The 22,855-nt window shown below is 40.4% G+C and overlaps 1 protein-coding gene across 2 annotated transcripts in view; it reads left to right on the plus strand.

The window, feature by feature from the left end:
• Positions 1-19,900: 19,900 nt before the first annotated feature.
• Positions 19,901-22,855, plus strand: part of HDAC9 (histone deacetylase 9) — an 841,916-nt gene continuing 838,961 nt past the window's right edge. Inside the window, exon 1 of one of the 2 annotated variants that reach the window (XM_059712491.1) lies at positions 19,901-20,242. The gene's annotated coding sequence lies outside the window, so the exon portion shown is untranslated. The remainder of the gene's footprint in view (positions 20,243-22,855) is intronic. The other variant, XM_059712493.1, reaches the window with a different exon arrangement.

A 22,855-nucleotide genomic window follows, 5' to 3' on the forward strand; every position in this document is an offset into this window, starting at 1 on the left:
TTATAATGCAAAATCTACCTTTATAAGGAACCTTGAGATGAATAACAAAGTAGACACTCAATAACTAACTTTATTTAGCATTATTGAAAAATTCTCGAAAAAGTGAAGATCATATAACAGATTTATGATGACAGGTTAAAAATCAATATGAATTTGGATTTAAGGCATTAGAGTTCTTATAATTAAATTCATTTTAACATGATAAATATGAAAAGGGAGAACCATGTTTTTAACTTCCTCCTAAATAGCATTTCGCATAGCATCATGTGCTAGTAGACACTCACTAATGATTTTGATGAATGACCAGCAAGCAATTTGCTTCCTTTCTTCACATCTCCTTAAGGTTCTAGTAGAGAGTCAAATGTAAGAGTGTAGACATAGTATTAGAGCAGTAGTGCTCCAAAACCTCAGCATAAGCACTGGTTTCCAGATGAGGCTATTCTTGAAAGACTTAATTTAAGCTTTTCCACTTAGCATTTAATGTGACTTATTTTCTACAATGACAAAGCTGCAGGTGTTAACAAAATCTAAGAGTTTAAAAATGTGCTGTGGTATATTTAAAGTGACCAAAATAACTTTTTTTTTTAAGATTCGAAAATAAACTGTTGACATAAATCACAGAAATATCACTGCTTGAGAAATAAGAGTTGTCACATTTCACAATTTTCGCTCAGAATTAAAGGTTCTCTGTAATTTAGCCCGTTTAACTTCCCAACAGCTCCAGCACCCATCCCCTTCCTAGACCCTCTACAGTCCAGTCTTAAGATGAACTTTTTCTCCATTTGCCTTTAATTCCTCCTTAATCTCTGATGTATTTTAGTGTAAACACATGCCTTTCCCATCTCTTTATTCCAACACTAGGTCCCTCAGCCTAGACTGTGCCCTCTCGCAATCCGGAACCCCTCCAGGGATATCAGACTGCCGGTTTCGGCCTGATCCCCACAGGCCACGCTGAGAGACCCCACTGGTGCACAAATCAGTGCACTGGGCTTCTAGTATGCACATAAGATCTTTGGTTAATCTCTTTCAGCCCTCTCCCCTCCTACCTTCCCTCTGAGATTCATCAGTCTGTTCCATGTTTCCATGCCTGTGCATTGCATTTCTGCCCCCTGGTGGTCAGTGCATGTCATAGCTACCGGTCGAATGGTTGAACGGTCGATTAGGCTTTTATACATATAGATGAGCTGAAGTGCAAGGCCTGGCAGGTGAAGACGCTCAGGACACTTGATTAGAGGTGAGTGACTCAGAGAGCTAATCTGGGAAATGGAGAAATCAGACACATCCAGTCCTTCTTGAAAGGGACTGGGGGCCTCATGGGAAGGCCAAGAACTAGAGTTGGAGTTGATCACTTTTCTCCCCAGGCTGATAATAAAAGCTGTGTTCAAACTTCCCTGGCAGTATGCTTGATGGAGAACCAGGCATCCTGAGTGGCAGGGTTGCTGAGGTGCACAGACTTGGCCCAGAGACGGTGCATGAAGGTCAGAAGGGAAAGGGAATTTTGAATGAATCACAAGGCATACCACATAACTGGTCTAGATCTTCTCAACTCCTTCCTTCTTCAGGATTTGTGGCAGAGCCCAGGGAGAGGTCTTTTAAGTGAGAAGACACACAACTGAGAGCCACCCAGTGAGTGGTGGGTAATTAGTTGCTTTAGTCAGCAGTGCAGAAGGGCAGCACAGCCAGGAAGCTGAATGGGAAGTATGTGATGCTTAAAAAAAAAAAAAAAAGATTGGCTTCTTCATCTCCCTGATTCCCCTCAATTCCAAGTACTAAGCCTAAAGCAATTTCCAGAATCTGTATTCTTTCTTAGAGAAACAAGGGAACAACATTTAAAGTGCCTTGTAATGCCTCTGATGAGATTACTTCTTGGTAGGGTCCATCAGATGGAAGAAACTGAATGTGACATTTCACAATATGGGAAGGGTGAGGCTCCTCATTAATTGAGAAAACGTTTCTATTCACAGTCTTTAGAGTGAGAGTTAGGCTATACCAAATTAACATCTGTTGTTGGTAAAGACAGCATGACTACGCTCAACAAGTCCGTTATTTAAAGGCTATGGCATGGCTCCATTTTACCTCGGTGGGTCTATAGAGGAGGAAATACTATCAGGAGTATTCACAACCTTGTGATTACACCAACTATTCTTTTTACATAGAATTACTTATTTCTCCATCGCCTCCAGAAGGAAATCTGAAAGGTTGAGCATTTGTCTTAAAAATACTGAGTCACCCATAACAGTTTAAGAGACTGAGAAATCAACATTTGGTAAGTTTGTATCCCTCACTTATAGCACTCATTCTCTCCACCAACTTTCTGCAGTATTGGGCTCAATATAATTATTATAGCCATTATAACACACACACACACACATATACACACACACACACACTATTTTCTTTGCATATATGGTGGGTAAAGTGTTAATTTTCTACCCAGTTTTATGTAAATGATGACCATATGAAATACTTTCCCTGATTTTCGTCAGGTATTACCCATCCTTTAAAACTCAATTTAAGTCCTAGACACTTTGCATTCCTACACTTCCTCACTCCTAGTTTATTAAATTTTCTTAAGTCACAGTAGCATCCTCCTTTTTAAGTTTTATAAATTGATTTTAGGAAGAGGATCAAATGCACAACTGGATGATGTTCCAACCAACTGAGCCACCCAGCAGGGCATACCTCCTTTTTGACCTCTGAATTTAAAGCACTGTTACCTATATTTTGTATCTGTCTATTTGATAGTGGCTCAAGAACACATTATTTCATGGTTAGTCTTTCATATAAAAATTTAGTCACCTTAGTCACTGATTTGTTCATACTTGACTGGGTTAGCCATACTGTACCCCTAGAACAGTGATGGCGAACCTATGATATGCGTGTCAGAGGTGACACGCGAACTCATTTTTTTGGTTGATTTTTCTTTGTTAAATGGCATTTAAATGTATAAAATAAATATCAAAAATATAAGTCTTTGTTTTACTATGGTTGCAAATATCAAAAAATTTCTATATGTGACACGGCACCAGAGTTAAGTTAGGGTTTTTCAAAATGCTGACATGCCGAGCTCAAAAGGTTCGCCATCACTGCCCTAGAAGCTAGAAATTTGGGAGTCTACAAAAAGTTTCAAGATCATTTTTTAAAAAGGAATAAATGAAGAGTTGGCAGGAAAATGACTATCACAAACACCATACTGAGCACGTAGCAGTGGGAGTTTTTCCATAGTGAACCTTAGTTCCCAGTTGTTACTTTTTGCATGCAATTTTACATTTTCTATAAAGCTGTTTATCTATTTCTTAATTTTTAAACTAATCAACATTTATTGTTGAAATTTTGAAAAATGTGAAAAAATCTAAATGACTAGGAAAAAAAAGTAGCTTAAAATCCTACTACTCATTATAGCATATTTCTTGCATTTTTTTGTCAATCTCTTTGAGACTACACTATACATATAATTTCATATCCTGCTTTTGCATTTATATTATAACACGAGGATCTTCTTATTCACTTAAAACATCTAGCAAACATAATTTTAAAGCAAAAATGGATACTTCTTTGTTTCCTATTCTCATTATATGAATAATTCATGTTAGCTATAGAAATTTGAAATAATACACAAGTATATATAGTAACAGTAATCCTATCATACAGAAATAAGTACAGTAAAACTTAGTGTATATCCTCCCAAAGTTTTGCCCATGTGTTTAAACATAAACTTACATGATATATACAGATCAATATCTATAAACATGCAACAGAGTGATCACATTTTGTATACAGTTTGGCAGCCTACATTTATCACTTAATACATTTTAAATATCTTACTATCATCTACATATTTGTTGTTTTCCCCATTAAACAGCTGCATAGTGTTAAATTCTAAAAAGAATTTTAATGATTACATATAATTCCTTTGAGTGGATGTGTTCTAATGTAGTTAATCTTTCCTCACTGCTGCTGCCACATTCCCATTGGTATAGACTTGCATTGCTTCTTAACTTTAAAACTAAGAATACTTCTACACTAAAAATAATGCTGGGATGAACATCTTTACTTATAAATAGTGTCCACACATAACATTATTTCTTTAAAATGGAATCTCACTCTTGAAATTATTGATTCAAGTATGTGAAAAGCTTAAGGCTCTTGATAAGTATTATAAATTTTCTATGATTATAATGTTAAAATTTTCTTTGCTATTCCTATTTAATGTAAAAATTCTTGCATGTACGCACTCTTTACTTTTTATTGCACTATATTCTAGAAGTATTTGACATTTAAATTTGCAGTTCTGTCATTATCACTAAAGATACTGGACACACTTTTATAAAATTTAGTTTGAATTTAAGAAACTGGGCAGATGACTGGTGTGTGTGAAATTTGCTGGTAGGTTGATTTGATGCCCATTTTATCTTTTGTCCTTTGTCAGCCTCTTGGGGAAAGTTTATGACACGAAACACAATGTAATGTACCAGAAATGTGAAATTGGTCACCAGGAACTGCATTAATGGCTCTCATTCTGCAATACTGAGATGACAAGATGGGAGATGAGATTTGAGACCTCATCTACTGAGAGATGAAGTTTCATTTAGACAAGTGTTCAAGTCTGAAGTCTCTTGCAATCTCCTATGAAAGGTGTGCGTTCAGAGTTAAAATTTCTTGAGAACTTTGTTCAAGGAATTACTTTTCACCTCAGTTCAATGCTAATTTACTCTACTTGTAAGCAAACAGAATGTAGCAATACTATTTCTATCCTAAGAACATATGCATGTTGTTCCATTAGTAGTAATGTATTCATCAGAACATTGTTGAACAGTAGTTAAGTGATAACATTTGTAGGCAGTAATCAGAGAGTTGACAGCTTTCCTCATCACTAGCATTCTTCCTTCTAGGAGGCGAGAGATGTGAATTTAGAGAAGGATTATGAGCTGATGTTAACTCAAATACTAAGTTGAATTATTTGTTTAAAAAATTTACAGTGATCTTCTGAAGTTGTTGTATCCCAGTGTCTGCATTTTATAGGTTACATTCATAATAAAGAATTAAGCAAAATTTCTGAACTCACACAGAGAAAATATCCCATAAGTAGTAGAGCAATAGTATCCTTCATGGCACATAGGAGGGAGTTTAATTAATAATACACAGAGGATGCTTTTGGTCATGAGGCTTAAAATTCTCTTCTAGTGAGACCATCATTGAGGATGACCTATCCTCCCACAATTTATTTCCCCCTCTATAGAGACAGCCACTTTTACCCTTCATTCTCTTCCCCCACCCCTCCACTACCTCTTAGAACCCTCCTTACTACTTAAACAAGTTTTATTTAGGCTTGCTTACTCTTCACTTTCTGCTAAACAAAACTTTCCCCTATATTTAACCAAATCTACTTATTTTCACAAAGCAATTTATCAACCTTCTACTGTGACTCAAATTTGACTTTCAGGTGACCAAAATACTTATCCAAATATCTACCCTGCCCTGGACATGGGGGCTCAGTAAATTGGAGCATCATTCCATACTCTGAAAAGTTGTGGGTTTGATCCCCAGTTCAGGGCAGGTACGAGAGGCAACTGATTGATGTTTCTCTGTCCCATTTCTCTCTCCCTCTCCCTCTCTTTCTCTTTCTCTCTCTAAAATCAATGAAAGCATACTCTCTGGTGAGGATTAACAAAAAAAATCTGCTCAACAGAACAGTCTTCTTTAAGAGTGTGTGTGTGTGTGTGTGTGTGTGTGTGTATAAAAGGGAGAAAGAGAAAGAGACCCGATGCTGAAGAGGGGACTCTCCAAATCAACACAGATTTGTTCCCAAGTCTGGATAAGGACTACAATGTAGGCTAAAAAGGTATTTTTATTTGGTAATCATTTGAATAAGGAACAATATCAAATGCCAAGGAAATTTTGATCATATCCTCACAATCTTTATTCTCATCTTTAGCATCTTATTACTTATTCATGTTAATATAATTATTTTGAAACTCTCCTCCTCTACCATGTAAATATGTATCCTTGGATACTTGGATATAAACCAGTATATGTTCTATTCTAACATTCTTCCATATACTAGTCTCCTCCACTATCGTGGACACTGCACTCTGTTTTTCAAATCTCCTGTATAGAATTGAGGGACTTGCTCTCTCCGCTGATGGGAAGAATTGTCCTCTGTTGAAGACAGCCTCTTTTCCCCATTCATGCCTTTGAATTAAGGATAAAAATGGCTCAGCCTCTTCACCTCAATTTGGGACAACTTGGGAGGCCCCCATCCCTTCAGAAGCTCAGAGCTCGCTGTGAGTCCAGCCAAGGCCACACTGTGGCTGCACTACAGCCCAGCGTCTCCCTCTGCCCAATCCTGCTGCCTTCCCTTTCCTGCTGGGGTTGGTCCCCAGAGCTCTGCTTAATAAGCTTTCTGTACACTAACCTCCATCTCAGAGTCCGTTATCTGGGAAAACCAACTGTAACACTCCCTCATTGTCATCTCCTTCCAGAATATTTGAGATTGAGTTTTTCTCACACCTGTTCCTGAGCTGCCTGCCCTCAGCTGTTTCTCCTTATCCTGTGCTTGTCTCTGTCACCACTCACTTTGCTGCTGGCTATTTCCTGGAACTATATGCTCTCTCCCAGGAAGAACCCCTCTAGAAAAATCTATGTGGGGCAGGAACCATTCCCTTTACTGTCCTGTTTTTATTCCCTACAATATCACCCACACCAGGCTACAAGAATATATCTGAATTACTGAAGCATTGCAGGCAACTGAATGGTATCACAACTAAATCTGACTAACTCTGGAGTGCAAAAGAGAGAAGCACAAAATGTTAAACCCATTATTGGGGGACCCTCGTGGATACATCCCAGGTCTTTATTATGCTCTTAATTCTCAAATCAATCCTTTCCCCCCTACTAGAATAATAAGCATCTCCTTTTTCAAGCATCACCAATTTACCACTTCTTTCTTTTTCAGAGAAACCCCACCTTCAACCTGCAAGATTTCTAGGATTATCTCCTTCAGTGCATTCCAGGAATAGTAATCCAATTGCTAAAATCTGCCCATCAGGCAAACAGAACCATGTGGATGCTGGCATTTCAAGTCAGTCTACTGTGTGGTCTGGTTATCAATGTAAGTACAGCTATGTCTCAGTTTCCCTGGTCATCCAGTCATTCACTATTAAATTACTCCCTACAGACGAATGAAAATTTCTGAGCAACTGTTACCTAACTCTGTACTCCAATGCCATTTCCACTAGCCATTGCCACTTGTAGAGATACCTGTTACTCCCAATTCTTGAGCTGTGAGATGATTTATTTCTAGTTTTAGTCTTCTCTTGGCTTCTATCCATCTCATTTTCCAACAACCAAAATTGCACAGTTGTCATCTTCTTTCCTACTTTTTTTTGTTTCCATGGTTTATGCTTTAAAAAAATCTTTATTGTCACTTAAATGGGGTTTTAGTAGAACCCTTGACGAATACATGTTCAATCCATTAAGTTTAATTCAAAGTTCCAAATAGAGTACTCTCAGTTAACCTTTTTCCTCATAGACCCTAAGTTTATAATAAAATGGTTGAATGTCATTATTATGAAATATAGGGATTAGTCTCCAAAAGGATGTGTTATAGCATAAATATTTTGGCTACTGTTGAGGCTAAGTGATATTGAAATAGGAGTAAAGGAGATTTCCTGTAATTCCATATGAAATATATTAAAATAGCATTTCAATATAAGGATTTGTGAATATTACCTATTAGTTCTTCCAAAATTTCTGGGGAAGGCTTCTTCATCCTTTTAAAACTCAGAAGTAAGAAAAGCAAGTGGGAAAGAACATTTCCCCAGTAAGAGTTTGCTTAACATTAATTTATGTCTCTCATGTCCTATATTTTACCTCAGGCTTTGTCAGGCTATAAAACATATTTTTAAAATCATGGAAGCATTTCATATTAAAAGATGACAAAATATGCCTTTCTTACTAGGAAGCTGAAGAGGGAAAATAACATTTTGTTTCTGAGTATTAAATGGACAAGTCTGAGCAATGCACAGGCAGAAAAGATACATATTTAAGTTAATACATATTTAAGAGATAAATTACAAATCTAAAATGCCTTTTTAAAGCACTGAAGTATGCAACTATTATGAGTTGAGTAATACCCTATAAAATACAGTTGCTGAATTCCATCTTTCAAGGGTTTTCAACTGACACAATAAAATTTTTGTTCATGAACCAAAGATCAAAGTCTATTTTTGAAGAGAAGAAAGATGTTCTCGATGGGACTGGGATTTATAACACTCTGAAATCATTCAGAGAAAGTCCATTTCTTTCAGCTATAGAGAGAAAAGCATCCATAAAAGGCACAGTGCTGACATTACCTTAAAAAAAGTACAAATAAATACTGAGACTGGAGGAATAGGAAACATGCAGTTCCAAACCAACAGAAGTGGTTTAAAATTTTCCTTACTGTATTAGGGGACTAACCCTCATTCACTGAGTTAACTATATTTTGCTGATTATTTTGTAAACATTACAGACTATTTCTACTTATTACTTTGATTTTGATATGAACCATTATGCTAATAAAACAACCGAGCGGGAGCTAAACATTTTTCCTTTTTCTTTGGTTAGCCTCAAATATGAAGCTTCCTGACTTCTTCATACCTCATTGTGGTGTCAGACCACCTACCCTACATTTGGTTGGTTGGGAGTATTGAGCACCGTTTTGAAGATTGACAGGAACATTTCTTTCTTTCCAATTTTGTCTCCTAAGAACACATTGTAATGGAAAGAATGCTTTTCTATGTTAAATACTTTTAAAATGTTTATTTTTGGTCCACAATTTACATATTTTATATAGATGATTCACTTTCATGCAACCTGCCATGTCAATACTACTAGTATTGTGTTAGAAATACTCACTGAAGGCATACATGTACATCTTAAGTTGACACACATGCACACACCTGAGAAATACTTATTCTTCCCTCATTGATGAGGCCAAAGCTTGGAGGACTGCATACGCATCCTAGATGTCCTAGATACCTTGAATCATGTTGGATGGGAAAATCCAGTGTTCATGGGAAACCTTTGAATTCCAGGCTTTGGTGAGTTCCCGGTTGTGCCTTGAATGTTATATAGTCTTACTCTGGTGATGGTGACAGATATATGGTAGCTGACATTAGAGCATTTTGTGGTTGACTGATTTAAAACCTCATTCTTAGTTCAGGTGGTTTTTAGTCCAAGCAGGAAAACAGATGGCACAATCAAAAGGGTAAAGAGGGTTTGAGTGACTCCTTCTAGAGGTGTGGGCAGGGTGAGAGGAGTCAACAAGTCATAGAGAAGTGCCTAGGGCCCAGCGCTAGCAGCCAGTCCTTAATGTCCCTCAGCCTGAACTCCATGAGAGCTGTGTCTGTGGGAGCTGTAGGTTTAAAGAGAATGTTATCACTGCCAAACTATGGCCCAGCAGGCAGAGCTGGAGTGGTGGGACTAAATAAGGCGGCACCTTTCTCTCTGAGCCTGCTACTGGCAAAACCCAGTCCAAGTGATCCAGTCTACAGAGGCCAAACTTCTGGGCATAGAGACAGACTGGGAAGAGAGTGGATCTGGAGAGAATAGATGATATATTCCTTTTAAACCGAAAAATGTGGCCCAGTTACTATCAAACTGAAATTACATGGGAATTCAACAAAAATGTGACTCAGTGAAACCCAGCTATTGATTGCCCATTACACAAAAGGCATAACTGACAAAGAGCAGAGAATAAATGTGCAGTTCAGGTTGGAACCCAAATGAATCAACACATTTAATAATGTGCTCAGTCAATATTGTGTCTTCACTTATTTATCCATTCAGTCATCTATCCATTCTAAGTAAGTGGTTTACCATAGACTGTAACTTATATTCAAAGCCTAACTTAATTATTAATGAAAAGAAAAAAAAGAACTTTCCCCTTTGTTAGTGTATCAGAGGATGAAGATTAGAACCCAGGAAGGAGGAATGAAAGAAATATGCTACATTTTATGTGATAATTAAGTTGTAAGTGGATATGCAGACATACCTGGGCAACTGTATGTTGAAGAACTAAAGAAGAAGAAGCAACTGGACCTGCTGGGACAAAAGAGAGAGGATTTGGTCAATTTAGGTTAGTAGGGAAAGAGTGGAACCAACAACCTGAAAAATCCAGTAACAGCGTTATTGACTCATTTGTTCACACTTAGTCTCTAGAAACAATTCTATAGTAATAGCAGTGGGCTTATCCTCTCAGCAGTGAGAAAATTAATGAGAATTTATTTGCATTGGAATATAATCAACATCAGATCTTATTCTGAAGGATGTGGGATATCACAAAAGAAACAATGGGCTGAAAAGTGTGGAAAGTAAAGTTGCAGGTTTGGGGAAGAAACTTGCTAATTGATCCTTATATGCCTTCCTTGTAATTGTGTAAATCTGGGCTTTAATTCTATATACTCCTGCCTACTTTTCTTTTTTAAAAAAATATATTTTATTGATTTTTTACAGAGAGGAAGGGAGAGAGAGAGAGAGTTAGAAACATCGATGAGAGAGAAACATCGATTAGCTGCCTCCTGCACATCTCCTACTGGGGATGTGCCCGCAACCCAGGTACATGCCCTTGACTGGAATCGAACCTGGGACCTTTCAGTCCGCAGGCCAACGCTCTATCCACTGAGCCAAACCGGTTTTGGCCTGCCTACTTTTCTTAACGCATTCTGGAGAGATACAAGTAGGACGACTGAAGTGACTGTCTAGGTCAGTGATGGCGAACCTATGACACGCGTGTCAGAGGTGACACGCAACCTCATTTTTTTGGTTGATTTTTCTTTGTTAAATGGCACTGAAATATACAAAATAAATATCAAAAATATAAATCTTTGTTTTACTATGGTTGCAAATATCAAAAAATTTCTACATGACATGGCACCAGAGTTAAGTTAGGGTTTTTCAAAATGCTGACACGCCGAGCTCAAAAGGTTCGCCATCACTGGTCTAGGTACTAATGTAAAAGCTGGGCTGTAATCAGAAGTGGCATCTAATCCTGACCCACCATTTACCTGCTCTGTGACCTTAGGCAAATTACTTAACCCCGAAAGCCTCAGGTTCCTCCTGTGCAGAAGATGGATGATACTGGTGCATTTCTCAAAAGGTTACTATTTGGACTGTTTGAGATAATGCATGCAGAGTGAAATGCCTGACACGCAAAATCTCACTGAATGTTAGCAGCTGTGATGATGATGATGACACCAGTGGTGATGTCAGAATGGTTCTGTCTGTTATTATTACCGAGAGCAATATTGACTAAAACTTTCAGATTTAGTAAAGGGGCAGCATTTGAGAATGAGTCACATGTACAGACAAAACGATTATTAAATTAAGATTTAAGATAACACTTTAGTATACTTAGCTACAAGTCAAGAAAGATTTGATGTGAATTAAGTTTTGATCACAAATCCCTCTAAACCAGGAGAGGTAGTCTGCCAGCCTGAAAGGCCAAGGATCCACATCTTAGTTAATTTCTGAGGTCCCCTTGGTCTTGATCTTTTTTTTCCCTCTTCAATACATATAATCTCTCTTACGTGATCCTTAGGAACATCTCTCTCCATATTATTCTGGATATTGCAAGGGCTGCATGGCTTGCTTTTGCAAGTAATCAAGTTTACTAAACATGTATATTACGGGGACTTGCTGACTTAGTGCTGAAGACTTATGAGTTTCCTTTGTTTATCGCATATTTCTCAATATTGCATCTTTTGTCTTCTGCATTCCATATTCAGTAAAGTGTGGCATAGGACTTTGTGTGCTACTTCAGCACATCGGTGAGGACGTGGGCCTGGAGTCAGCCTGCCTGCGTCTGAATTTAGGCTCCAATGTACACTTGTTAGCAGTGGGATTTTAGCATTACTGTAAAGCGGTGGGATTTTAGCATTACTGTAGTTAATTTTACTCTGTCTCCATTTCCTCTTCTTTAAAGGTGAAGTTATAAGTACACCAATTGTAGGGTTGTTGTAAAACTAAAACGGGATAATCTATTCACTAGCACCTAGCTTAGTGCCTGGTATCTGGGAAATCCTTAATAACCACAATTGTTAGTACATGACTATCAGTACTACGTGAGGTTCCTTTGTCTGAGGGGATCATACTTCCCACTACCGTAAAGATAGGCTTGGCTAGGTGATTTGCTTTCACTAATGAAATGTGAGGGGAATTCATGTACACAACTTTCAAAGGGAAGCTTTTGGGGCCAGTGCGCCTGTCCACCATAGCTTCGCTCTGCCGTGAACATGTACTTTCCAGACAGCGATGCTCTCTGGGTCGGGCCCTGGAACAGACACAGCATGGAGGAGACTGGCAACGGAATAACCAAGGACCGATTTCATAAGCATAAAGTAAACCTTTTATATTTGGGGAATTGTTTATCATTGTGCATAATTTAAAGAAGGCTAATATGGTCCTCATACTATCAGAATTCACTCTCAGACAGTTACTTGTTCACTGTCTTTATATTGGTGGGTCTATGTTTATGTTTCTTCCTTATTGAGCAAAATCTATGTCTATGGCCTTGTAGTAAAGTTGATTTGGCCACTGAAGACTTCACCTTTGAGCAGTACCACCCTTAACACATGTCTACATTACCACTGCTCTGTTCCATCATTGTCATATATGGCGATACTCTGTTCAGAGTAACAGGGTAACTTTTGAAAATTTAGGAATATAATCTTGGTGTTTTCTTTTTAAAGAATTTTCTGCAGTGACACTCAGGTAACTTAAAAGCTTCTTATTGCTATGCATTGCTTGGAAGAAATAATGTTTATCTATATAATGGGAATTGATTTTTAAAAAATATATTTGTATTGATTTCAGAGAGGAAGGGGGAAGAAGAGAGAGATAGAAACATCAATGATGAGAAAGAATCATCGATCGGCTGCCTCCTGCATGCCCCACATTGGAGATCAAGCCCACAACCCTAACATATACCTTGAATGGGATCGAACCATGACCTCCTAAGTTGACGCTCAACCACTGAGCCATGCCAGCCAGGCAGAAATTAATTTATTTAATGCTTTCTATGTGTTCCTGAATTGCATGAAAAGAAAAATTGGGAATTTAGAAACCACTAGAAGAGCTCATCCTATATAATAAAACCCTAATATGCAAATCGACCAAATGGTGGAATGACTGGTCGCTATGATGCACACTGATGCTGAAAGCAGGAGCTGCCCTGGTGGTCAGTATGGTCCCACAGGGGGAGTGCTGCTTAGCCAGAAGCCGGGCTCATGGTTGGCGAGTGCAGCGGTGGTGGCGGGGAGCGGGCCTAAGGTGGCAGGTGGACATCCCCCAAAGGGTCCCGGACTGTGAGAGGGCACAGGCTGGGCTGAGGGGACCCCCCACCCCCACGAATGTTGTGCACCAGGCCTCTAGTTTTATAATAAAATCCAGAGGTTAAAAATTTTAAACACTTCATAAGTTTTAAGAAAAATTCCCACACATTTTCCAATTATATTTAATAGTACGTGATTATAGATTTCAATGAGCAAAACTATTACAACACAAATAACGTTTTGTTAATAATCACTCTCCAAATGAATATTTTTTTAAATTCAATTTTTCCACTAAGTCTATTTTATGGCTATATCCCGTCTTCTTAGTCAGCAACAAGGAGCTATAGGAAAGAATGTACTCCTTTATAAGCACTTACAATTAATGTTAGAGAAGAAAAGGTGCAGTCTAATGTTCTTAATTTTCAGAAACAACAGCTTCAAAATTAGTGAAAGATTTAGAATGGGACAGCAGAAGAGCAGGGTTACAATGTCAAACTGTCTTGAAATACGAATCCAAGTAATACCAAATGATTTTTACCATGTGTTTGAAATTTTGACTCAGAAGAAGAGAATAACTTAGAGGAGGATGGTAGGCATACTTTTTTTTCTTTCTTAATAGTTAAACAGAAATGGCTGGGCAGGGTTTGCTCTGGGAGGAGGATGCTAACATATGTGTTAGATTGGAGAGGGTTCTAAATTTTGGAGTAATTAAGAGCTGATTGGCCCTGGCCAGGGAGCTCAGTTGGTGGGAGCATCACCCCCAATTAGCCAAGGTTGTGGGTTCCATCTCCAGGTAGGGCACATACAAGAAGCAACCAATGAGTGTATAAGTAAGTGGAATAACAGCTCTCTCTCTCTCCCTCTCCCGCTCTCCATCTCCATCTCTCAAATCAATTTGAAGAAAAAACACCTGACTGTGGTCTTGGGTGAGTTACTTAAAATTTCTGGATCTCAGTTTCTTCTTTTGTAAAATTGAGTTGGTTTGATATGATCACTAAAATAGGAGTAATGTACTTCTGAGACTATAAAATTCTCTACCAAAGCACATTCTTTTTAAAAATGCTGAGTAACAAAAATTTTCTAGTACAGTCAATATCAATTTTAAAAAAATTAACTTTGGAAGTTATGGCAGATATTATAATTTGGTTTACTTACCTTTTTAAATTCTCTTTCCCTTATCATTCTCTGGTATAGAGGCTGAAAAAATAAATAAAACATAAATAAATATGACATAAAATTTGTTATCTCCTCCCTTGCAAACAGAGTTGATGATTTGAGATAGCTGTGGCTAGAGAGAACTAAGTAGATGTCTGTTTGGGACTTCTGGGAAAGTTTGTTTTTCTTGATACAGGTGTTATTCTTTTTATATTTCATCTTACCTTTGCCTTTTCTTGCCCTCAGTCCAAAAAGTAGATTTGATGGTAGGAGCTGCAACAGTCACAGTGTGACAATAAGGAAAAGGCCTTAAAAAATCACAAAACCTTGTCCTTCTCTTCTTGAGCTATCAAACCAATACTAGTAGCTTCCTACTTCTTATTGTGTTAATAAATAAATAAGTACAACTTTTAGTTAGCTTAAGCCACTGCTCATTTAGATTTTTCCACAGCTGAAAAATAAACCTTATCTCTTAGAGTGACTGAAAATAAGTTCCTTTACAAAGGCATCCTAAAATTTGTATACGTTTATTCATAAAGCAAACAATACTATGCAACTGGCTGAATGCCCTACATTTAAAATGCAACACTAAATTTATACTCCCCATTATAAGGTTACATTATATTAGAGCCGAAATATAACTTAATGATTAGCCCAAGAATAATAAAAAACAACCTGAAAATATTAATTTGTTCATGTTCTTCTCTAACTTAATTGGCAAAAATCTTATTTATGTTAGGAAGTATTTTCCAATAAGCACTATAATTTACCTGCCAATATTATGTCTCAATATAGGCACGCACATATAAATATATACCCACATTTTGAAATAATTTTATTTCAATGTAAGTGGATTCGTTATAGATTGAGGTATGTAGACTCCCTTAATGTGAAATAGCTATAAAATGGATATGAAAATTATTCTTTTAAAAGACACTGCGAAAGTATCAAAAGCAAAGGCTTTTGATTGTTTCATAATTCAAAAACTTGGTCTGACAGCCTGCTAACATGCGCACAACAGCACTTCATATTTGTATGCTACTAATTGCAGTTCAGAGTATTTCATAAATGAGCAATGGGTTGTGATTAAACCTTACTGTGAACCACACATTTTTGCATAAGAAAGGGAATTATTAAAAATAGAAGCAGAAATATTCATCCAGTTTCCATTCAGAATTTAGCAAGGGAAAGAAATCCTTAATGGGTCACATTATAACCTCTATTACTGCACAGACCTTTCCCTTCAATGGGGAATTCCTGAACAGATGATGAACAATACAATATCCATTGCTGCAGACCTAGAAACAGACCAAATTAATTGAGAAAAAAAAATAGTCACTTAAACCTTCCGAGGAAGCATTATCAGTAGCCATGAGAAAAATTATTTTCAAAATGAAGTGATTTCTAGGAAACAATGATCTCAGTGAAAACTGGAACTTTTATGGAGAGGACTAACAATGTGCAAGATAGAACAAGAGTGTAGGTCCTCTTACCATGTTACTTCCCTTAAAACAAGGTTAAATCAAAACTAGGCTACTAATCATTTAGTTGATAAATTGAAAAAATCCTAGTTAAATAAGTTTTTACTTACAATAATGTAAAATACTAGACTAACATAATTATATCTTTCTACCTTACTCTCTCTCCAGGGAACTATTTTTGCAGTAATCTAAGTGGCTATTAAAATTACAAGATAAATTATGAATGCAGATTAGAAACCCCTTGACTTTTGAGAATTTGATACTAAATTAATGGGAAAACAAAAGCAATGAACAATTCCAGACATGACAGACTAAGTGTTACCAAGACTTCTTTCTATAAATAACTATATAACTGAACAAAATATATAGAGCAACTATTTTTAGGCACTGGAAAGTTGGCATCTTAACATGTACTCTCAGATAATTCTCGTTTACCTTAGCATCTTATAAGGACTTTTAATCAGCTATTTATAAATGTTTAAGGACTTAAAGGAAAACATCATCTCAATGACTGAAAAAATGGGAAAGATCGGCAATGAAAATTACAATAATTATATGGAAATTCTAAAACTAAGAAATGTACAATAGCATCAATTTCACTGGGTGGGCTTAAAAGAAAATTTTAGAGAGAAAATAAGGATTGCTAACTAGTTTTAAATCTGACCAGGGAATGCAAACGCCATTCTCACCTTGAACAGTACCCGTTCTGGGAAGTCAGATGCATAGATTGTGGGAGTGTCTCCTGTTAATGTTAGAATTCTTACAGGTCTCTGCTTTCATCCTTTTATACTTGGTAGTATCCAAGGAAAGAGCCAGGTTTGGTGGGGTCTGAAGCTTAATCTCATTTGGGGACCTTTTAAATAACATAGTACTAAATCTTGAATACTGGGCCTTAGAAAGCACCTGTGCAAACGAGAGTCCCTAAAGCCTACGCTTCATTAGCTTCCTGGTAAAATACTCTTCTGGAAGTATATCGCTCTAGCTAAATTTCTTTACCTATTACTTCTAAATGTTATATGTTTACTTTTTAAATGGCATCACCTAAAACTAATCACAAGAATAAAATGTACACAGCACTTCTCCTTATAAGGAAAACTATAAAACACCTACCATCACACCACCCCAAACACCACATTTATCTCTTCATGCCTAATATTTTTTTTTAAAAAAGCAGAGATTTAGCATGAGGCATATTTTCTCTTAAAGTATAGAATATTACCAGTCTTCTTAGAGGGGCAAAAATTTTGTTTACATCTAATCATGCAATCCATAAGAACCTACTATGAGGAAGGCACTACGATGATCCCTAGAAGGAAAAAGTATGAATGAATATACAAAAATCCAAATAAATTATGTAGGCAGGACTAACTCCCACTCCTTAAGGGCGGGCCGTGCATAGTGACTCCCTTTCAAGGACTGCAGCATGGAAAGGGGGGGGGGGAAGTAAGTCTGTAGTTGCAAACACTCTTTCAGCCAGGTCAGCACCGACAGTGACCCATCATGTCGCTAATATGCACCCTTGAGATGATGTGCTGAAAAGGACACTTTACCCCTTTCACCTTCCTCCCCAAACGGATCATCCCAGTCTCATCATGAGAAAAACGTCAAATTCCCGTAGAGGGGCTTCCTCCAATATACCTGGTCATTACTCCCTCTAGTATCTTATAAGTCTCTCTGTAAACCTAAAACTGTTCTCTAATAAGTGGGTTCAGTTGAGAGAATAAAATCAGAAAAAAAAAATCACAATATGGTGCCATAAATCTAGAATACAGGTTTGAACAGAGGACTGTGGGAGTTGCATCAGGATTTTAAAATAAAGTATAATCTTTTCTACTTAAAATATTGGAATCTGCAGTAGCACCCAGCAAGTACCTTGCTGAAAGTCAGCAAACATTTCGGAGAATGCTGAGGAAGACAGCACCCCTCTGCAAGAATGACCTAGATGTGGTAGACATAACCAGAGGTAAGTGAAGACAAGCTGCTCCCTGTACCACCTTCCTAAATGGCGACGCCGAGTTTCAGTTCAAATTCTGTCATACGCACCTTTAGTACATAAAAATTGAGTGAGATCTCAGCAATTTGTCCTTTTTTGTACTTCAACTATACTTCACATGAAAGTTTTTTTGAGAAACCAGAGGGGAAATTGTTTTTCTTTCAATCAGTAGTAGGCAAACAGAATCAATCAATCTCTCTCTCTCTCTCTCTCTCTCTCTCTCTCTCTCTCTCTCTCTCTCTCTCACACACACACACACACACACACACACACAGGCACACAGGACTGGCCACTTGACCATTTCAGAAAAGACTCCATTTTTGGAAAGTATAGGGTGAAAGGTCACTAGATGTTTATATCTGCTTATTCCGTGTTTATAAGCGAATGAGGAGTGTCTTCAAAAATAGTTTAGTCAACACCAGATTTCACCACTGGAACCCATTACGGAGATTTCTCAGGCTGAGGAACGCAATCCCCGGTGCAGACAGAAGGTCAAACCAGTTTAACACCCAGCTGCAACAGCCTCAGGAGCCCCATCTTTTCTCTTTAAAGCTGGCTGACCACCCAGGAGTGTGAATTCCTGATCAGAGCAAAGTGAGGGTTAAATCTAACCATCGCATGTCTTCATTCTACAGTGACTGTTGAAGTCTTTTAAATTAAATGACAGACACTGTACCGCCATGGTGTCCTATGCTATTCTCCAAGCTATCCTCCTTTGAGTCCGAACCCTGCCACCAACTGGGAGGCGTCCCTAACTTCTCTGGATCCGGGTTCCTTCCTCTGAAAACCAGGGCACTGGGTTAGGTCTCTCTGGTTCTTTCCATCCATATACTTTACGAACCTGCCGTGTTTTAGCTGAAGTAGAAGGAAACATAAATGTACGCGTAGAGACACTAGCTTTCACTCTTTGGAGGGCCAGATTACACACACCATAAACATTAGCCTCTTTGGGGGATCAAATGTTAGCATCAGACCAGTGCGTTTAGGGTTACACTTTCAGTGTTCTATGCTTTATAAAGGATTCTATAGGTATTAGTGATGCTAGTATAGAGTAAGTTATAGCGTGTGTGTGTGTTTAAGTCACAAAATAAAAATAGTAACCACGGAAGGGGGCCAACTCGTCGATTCTCAGCTGTACTCTGGGCCTCCCCTTCTCAAGGGGTTGGTTTCATAGCGGATGGTGCTCTCCTTTCAGCTTTCAAACGCGACAAACCTAATTCAAGTGTCCAGCAGCGGTCACCATGCTTCCTCGCGTTTCCCATTTGGTCCTTTAAAAATCCCAAAGGTAGCCTTTTCTTTGAAAATTCCCTTGAGTATTCTTTAAGCTCCACGCATAGGTGGGTACCCTCCAGGCACCAACCCACAAATCTCCCTTCCCTCAAAAAACAAGGCGCGGAGCTGTGTCCCCCCGCCCCCACCCCCCCGGGCGCTGCGCGGCGCGCACCTGAGCGGCCAGCCTCCCCGAGCCAGGCGGGCGCCGCGGCGGCCGGTCTCCTCCCGCACGTCCACGGTCACGGCCGCCGGCTGCCTGGGAGCCCGGCAGGAGGAGCGCCCGCCGCCTGGCCATCACCTGGCGCCTCGTGTGGGCGTGTTGCGCCTCAGCAACCCCAAGTCTTCGGCGCCCCGTCCTTCCCCTCGGAGGAATCGCTGGTGCCGCCCCGCGCTCTCCTCCTCTCCAACCCTCCTGCCCCGGTGCCTCCTTCCGGGCTTCGGCCCCGCGCCCAGGTGTTCCCAACCCCGGCCCCCGCCTACCCGGCCTGCGGGTCTCCAGCGCCGGGGCCCGCGCTCCCGCCCCGGGTCCGGCCTCGCTTCCCACCCGGCCCCGCCCCGCCCAGCCTCCGCCGCGCCGGGGCTCTCTCTCCGCCCGGCCTCTCCGTCTCCCTCCCACCTCCGCCCCGCACCCCCCTCCCCAAGAGTTGCTATTTTTAGCGAATCCTCCGCGCGCCGCCACCGGCTCAGCTCGCAGCTCACAGTTCGCAGCCGCGCGCTGCCGCCCTCCGAGCTGCAACCCCGGCGCGGCGTCCGCGGCCGCGGCGCGTCCCGCACTCGGCGCAGCGCGCACGGACCCGGCCCCCGCTCCCGCCGCGCTCGCCCCCGACTCCTCCTCCGGCGCCCGGCGCGGCCGCCAAGTCCCCGCCGGCGGAGCAGGGACCGTCCCCGAGTCAACTTTCAGTCCCCCCTCGGCGTCTGCCTTGGCCATTCTCTTCTGGAAAGATGGCTGTTTGGAGACGGGGGAGAAGTTAGGGGGTCGCCGCGCGGGGCGAAGGAGGGCGCGACCGCCTCGGCAGGAGCGCGCGGAGGTGAGTGGCACCGCAGCCCGGTCCCGGGCTCGCGCTCCGGGGAAGCCCTGAGAAGTGGGGGCCGAGCGTCCTCTGGATGCGCCGCTGCGTTCCCAGCCCGGGTTCCCCAGGTTCGCAGCATCCCGGGCCGGACCCCGCCGCCGCCTGCCTGGTATCTGGCAGCCCAGAGATTGGGGGGTTCCGGGGAAACCTTGATCAGAAGTTCCGTGCCAGGTGCTCTTTGGGTGTAGACCCTGACATTTGCGAGGCAAGCCTAGGCGAGGGGTCGGTTACGTGAGCCCCCCAGCCCCACCTGGCCCCCAACTCCCAGCCCCCAGTGTATGCTGGAGCGAGTTATGGATGGAAAGTTGTACTGCCAACGTGTTGCTTGAGGGGCGCAACACTTGGTGGGGGTGGGGGGACCCCTGATGTTTCGTGGGTGACTTCAGTCCCAAGTCTCTCCATCAGAATGCTGGGTTTTCAGAAAAGTTGCGGAGCCCGGGGGATGGGAGGTCCAGCCGTGCCTCGGCTAGTGGAAGCAGAGTGATGGACCGTAAGCTTATTAACGCCAACTGGCGAATCACATGCCACCCGAGACCGCGGCGGCGGGGACGCGAGGGATGAGGGGACGGGGGCGTTCCCCGAGCGCCCAGCGGGCTGCGGTCCTTGGGCTGGAAGCCTCCGCCCGCTGGTCCGCAGCGAGAGGCGCTGGTGTCAGAGGCCTGGGCGTCCTCGGTGGGACCCGCGGGGACCCAGCTGCTCTCCAGGTCCCAGGCGCGGCGGCGGCCAAAGAGGTGGCCTGCGGCGGGGAGCTGGGGACGCGGCTCCTGGGCTATGGAATTGCGAATTCTCTAGTGAGTCTGCTACGCTCTCATTTCTGGAAGATGGTCGCGTTTGTTTTCCCTGCCGGGGAGGCGCGTGCAATCTCCTAAAATGAACTTTTAGGTTAGGTAACGATAACATTGGAAATCGGTGAGACATCTACATATATCCCACTATATGTGTGTGTTGTGTGTGGTGTGTGTGTGTGTGTGTATGTGTGTGTGTGTGTGTATACAGAATGTGGGAGTGGCATAAGAAAGGCTTGAAAAGTTTAACTTCAACTAGAAAAGAAAGTGAAGAGTTAATTTCTTTTTTTTTCTCCCCAAAGGGTATAACAATGCTTATACAAAATACTCTTGGCGTGCTGAGAATTCTCATAAAGGGTAAGATTTAGGAATTACAGGTATTTGGAGTACAATCAATGTTTTCAAATCGTGTAAGCATTATTGAAATCCAGAAAAAGGGAGTCTGTATACAGAGAAGCAATATTAAAGAAAAGCCATTGAAATTACTTGGAAAGAAAATCATTTGACATTTGGAAAGGTCTGGATGTTATTTTCTGATGCTTTAGAAATCTTTTTAATCCTGTAATTAATAACAGCACAGAATAAGTTGCAGTTAGTAAATGAGGACAATTAAAATACCATGTTTGGAAAGGATATCTTTTGAACTACTCTTTGGTACGTTGTGTGTTTATTAAGGAAATTATTGTGACTGAAAATTTGTTGTTTAATATATTTGCTTTTTACCACAGATAATTAGTTCTTTTCCTTATAAACCTCTGTTCCAGTTTGGACCAATTTAATTACCCAAACACCAAGTCACTGATGTGCCTTCTGGAAAGCATTTGCATTGAAAATGCTTAATAAGGCTATTGCATTTCCAAAAGGACAAATAATTTAGTTGTAAAACTTTCTTGTGATTTATTTTCATCCATTTTGTTTGAATGAGACAAACCTGAGGGAGAGAAGCAGTTTCTTGGAGTAAGTTGTTTTCTGTGTGGGGGAAGAGCGACTGTTTGCATCTGTCTCTGTCACCAGCAGGTGCATGTACTGTGGACATCCTGAGTCTGGGCTTTGGTGTCAGGCTGCAGCTGGAGGGAGAGATGCGATCACCTGCACTACAGAATGAACATTGTTAGATGCATGTAAGATTGTGCAGAAGGAAGCTAAGAGTTTTAAGTGAAGTACCAGTTTATGATTAGGAGGGAAGGTTTTTTTTTTGTTTTTTTTTTTTAAACTTTAGTCTTCCTGTTTCTTTCCCTCAGCAATTGAGCCAACGGACCAGCCTTTATTATAAAGTAAGACTGGACACTCTTTGGCTAGAATGTTTGGCATATTGCCATCTTCTGTAAATATAATGATGGCCTTCTGAAATGAAGAAGATAATTTTATGCATTTGCACAGACTTTTATGATCAAGTGTTTTTTGAGCATTATTATGCCCTATTATGCTCCCCCTTCCAATCCCCCCACACATTTGGGGTATATTTGGACACAGAAATGTAAGCATACAGTTTGAATAATTATAAAGGCAGAGTTTATTATTTTTTATTTTTTATCATATATTTCTTTATTGATTTCAGAGAGGAAGGGAGAAGGAGAGAGAGAGTAACATCAATGATGAGAAAGAATGATTGATTGGCTGCCTCCTGCACACCTCCTACTAGGGATCCAGCCCGCAACTCAGGCATGTGCCCTTGGCCGGAATCAAACCTGGGACCCTTCAGTCCTCAGGCTGATGCTCTATCCGCTGAGCCAAGCTGGCTAGGGCAAGGCAGTGTTTATTAAAATACATTTCATTTTCAAAATTG

The sequence above is a fragment of the Myotis daubentonii genome, chromosome 10 (genome assembly GCF_963259705.1).
Source record: "Myotis daubentonii chromosome 10, mMyoDau2.1, whole genome shotgun sequence".
Taxonomy (NCBI): Eukaryota; Metazoa; Chordata; class Mammalia; order Chiroptera; family Vespertilionidae; genus Myotis; species Myotis daubentonii.